The sequence below is a fragment of the Chrysochloris asiatica genome, unplaced genomic scaffold (assembly GCF_000296735.1).
Source record: "Chrysochloris asiatica unplaced genomic scaffold, ChrAsi1.0 scaffold00140, whole genome shotgun sequence".
Classification (NCBI taxonomy): Eukaryota; Metazoa; Chordata; class Mammalia; order Afrosoricida; family Chrysochloridae; genus Chrysochloris; species Chrysochloris asiatica.
In genome coordinates, this window is record NW_006408658.1 from 4,781,245 (window position 1) to 4,784,949 (window position 3,705).

Genomic DNA, 3,705 nt, shown 5'->3' on the forward strand with positions numbered 1-3,705 from the left:
CCCTTATTTCCCCCCCAATACAATTTTTTAGTACAGATAATTACAAAACACGGAAAAACATCAGCTCAGAAAGGCCAGTTACTTCTTTAGTAGATCAGTTTTTGACATAATAACTCACATCAGTTTGAAATGCTATCTCATGGTGGAAAAAAAAATTGCTTCATTATTTAAAAAAACTTATAATAAAATTTGCCAAAAAATGAAAAAAGCCATTTTTAAAATAACTATAGTCCATGCCAAAGTAGTATAAAATGTAGCCAGAAGTCTCCTTAAAAAAGAAAATATTTTTCTTCCCAATATTGTCTCACTTTTTTATGGTTTCCTGAAATGGATGAAATTTAAATTCAAGGGTTGCTGAGATGTTCTGATTTGGCTTCTTTGGTATCTTTTTTTTTTTCACTGTTACTGTCTTTAGATTTATCTTCTTCCTTAACATCTGTTTTTGTTTGTTTGGTTGGTTTTTTTATCCTTTGTTTCTTCCTTGTCTTCTTGGATTCTAACTTTCTTGGCTTTTTTCTAATGATCAGCCACATTTCTACGGCTTCCTTCGCCTTCATCCTCAGAATCTGAGAATTCTTCATCACAGGCTATCTGTTCATCTGATGCTCAAATAGAAATTCTCTTGTCTGGATCTTCTCCATCTTTATCTCCACTGTGTTCATGAACAGCATCTTCTGGAATAGCTTGCATTTGGATGAACAAGTTTTCAAATAAATGATGTTTTATCTTTCCCATATATTCTAAAGTGTTCTAATTTGTCATGTTTAATGGACTAATATGCAGTTTGAAGTCTGGTCCAAAATACTCAAAGTAACCATTGTATGGCAACTCATGTGGAATTTCACTGTTAAGAGCAACAGCAGTCTCAAATGTCCAACATCAGGCAACATTTTAGATTGTGTAGTCACATTCCCCAGGCATCAGCAATGGTCAGTTGAGCGTTTTCACAACTTCTATACATTTAGCATGATCTTTGACTGTTAGATTGAAGCAACCAAGTTTATCACCAGATAATGAGTCTGCACCACACTGTGATACCACAGTACTAGGTTGGTACATCTCCAGTACTGTCGAAATGGGGGAGGGGTGATGGGGAGGGGGATATTTGCACCGAATTGCTTTTCATCTGTTTCTATGTTTCTGTTTTATACTTTTTAGTTTCTATCATTTATAAATCAATATTTTATTTGTTATTTAGTTCTTATTTTTATATGCAGCTAGCCTAATTATAGAGTCCTGGTGTGGTGCTGCAGGTTAATGAGCTGGACTGCAAGGTTGATTTGAACTGCAGTGTCAGCGGTTCAAGCTCACCAGCTGTTTCTCAGAAACCCTATACTGGGTCGCTATGAGTCTGAACTACTTGACAGCACGTAGCAAAAACAACAACAAACCTAACTATAGGAGTTCTGGTGTAGTGCTGTAGGAAAAGCACTGGATGGGAAGCTCGGTTTGAATCACAAGATCAGCAGATCAGCAATTCAAAACTCAATAGCTACTGCTCAGAAACCCTATACAAGGTCACTATAAGTTGGAACCAACCCAACAGAATGTAGCAACTACAGCAACCTAATTATAGCTAGTACAAAGGATAGAAATTTCTTTTAAAACATTGATATGTTTCACCAAATCGATTTTCAGATATGTACTTAAGGCGTGAAAGCAGTCATGCAAACAAACACATACATCAAACTTCTATGCAGTTCTAGTGACAATAAAACAAACAGTGGAAACAATGTAAATGTTCATCAACAGCTGAAGAAATGAACAAAATCTGCTATACACATAAAATGGACTTTTATTCAGTCTAAACATATCTGAAGTCCTGATGCATGATACAACATATAATATTATGCTGAGTGAAATGAGTGAGTCACATAAAGATAAATATTGTATAGTGTTAGATATATGAAATATCTATTATAGGTAAATGTAGAGATCAAAGATTGTTAGTGTGTACCAGGAGTAGAAAAGAGGGTGAAGAAGGAAGTCAACGGTTAGTAAGCAGTGAGTTTCTGTTCATGGTGATGAAAAACTGGGCAACAAATGTTGATGATGGTTGTACAATATTATGAATATAATCATTATCATTAAAATTTACACATGAAAACATCAAATTGGAAAATGTGTTATATATAATTTTGAACAATTAAGAAAAGTTGATCTGTTAGTTTAACCTGTTTCACCATGTTTTTATGTAAAGGAAATAAAAGTTATGGTGGAAGAAATAAGTATAGTAATAGTAAAAAATAAGTATACCTTCTGTGCTTAAAAATTGATAGTCCTTTGAGACTTAATTTCCTCTTTGTTATCTTGAGTATAATAAACAATATCCATTTGGAGCCATACTTTAGCAGGATGACAAATACAAAAAATTAGAAAGGTATGCAGAGGCACAGTAATAATTTATCAAAATTTTACTTGACCTGAATATGTCTTTTTTGTTTATTTACTATGTATATTGGGACTAGAGGCAGATATCAAAACCAATACTTATACATCAAACTCCTAGTTAATGTCTATTGTATAGTATTTTATGGAAAATCCCCAGAATGCGGGTATGTATCTCACATGTCTTAATGCAGTAGACAACTGGGTTGAGCACAGGCGGTAGCAATAAATAGACATACCCCATGATGACATGAACTATAAGTGGAACATACTTCCCAAAGCAGTGAATAATGGACACTCCCAACATAGAAATATAGACTAGAAGCACAGCACAGATATGGGAAGCGCAGGTGTTGAGGGCCTTGGCTTGCTCTTTCTGGAAGGCAATACCCAACACTGTGATCAGAATTTTCACATAGGACAGGAGGATTAGCACAAAAGCAACCCCAAATGTGTAGATAACGACAGAGAGAGTTAAGAAGCTGTTAAAACGGTGGTCAGAGCAGGAGAGTTTAATTATATATGGATGTAGGCAGTAGGAATGAGAAAGTACATTGGCTTCACAAAATTTTAGTTTCTTAATGAGGATAGGGGCTGGGATAAGGACAATTACTGCCCTTAATCCAAATGCAAGAGGAATTTTCATAATGTTAGCACTGTTCAGGATTGCAGTATATCTGAGAGGACTGGAGATGACTACATAGCGGTCAAAAGCCATAGACAATAAAATACCTGACTCCATCATAGAGAAAACATGGATAAAGTACATCTGGGCAAGGCATGCATCAAAGTGTATTTCATAATCATTGAACCAGAAAATTTTAAGCACTGTAGGTAATGTAGTGACACAGAGACCCAAGTCACTGAGAGCCAGCATGGAAAGAAAGAAATACATGGGTTCATGCAGTGATTGTTCCACCCAGATCATTATTAATATGGTGCTATTGCCCATAATTGCAATCAGGTATAAGACACAGAAGAGGATGGAAATTGGAGGATGATAAACCTCTAATCCAGGAAAACCAGAAAGAAGTAGAGTCGGAAAATTACTGTTGTTGAAAAATTTCATAATCAATATACTTGAGTACTAAATCTTCATCCTTAAAACAACAAAGAACAGTTGTTAGACTATCATTACAATTATCATTAAATATTAGTATCCGTTTTCTACTATTCGTTCTGTCTACCTTATCCTGATTACTTGATCAATTTATAATCATGTCTATTGAATCGATAGTCATATAATGACTCAATGAGCCAGATATTAAGTGCAAGCATTGAGTGTACACACAGATTTTGATTTTTTGAAATTTGATT

The 3,705-nt window shown here is 34.8% G+C and overlaps 1 pseudogene; it reads right to left on the reverse strand.

The window, feature by feature from the left end:
• Positions 1–344: 344 nt before the first annotated feature.
• LOC102818545 lies at positions 345–3,340 on the reverse strand (annotated as a pseudogene).
• Between the last annotated feature and the right edge of the window lie 365 nt (positions 3,341–3,705).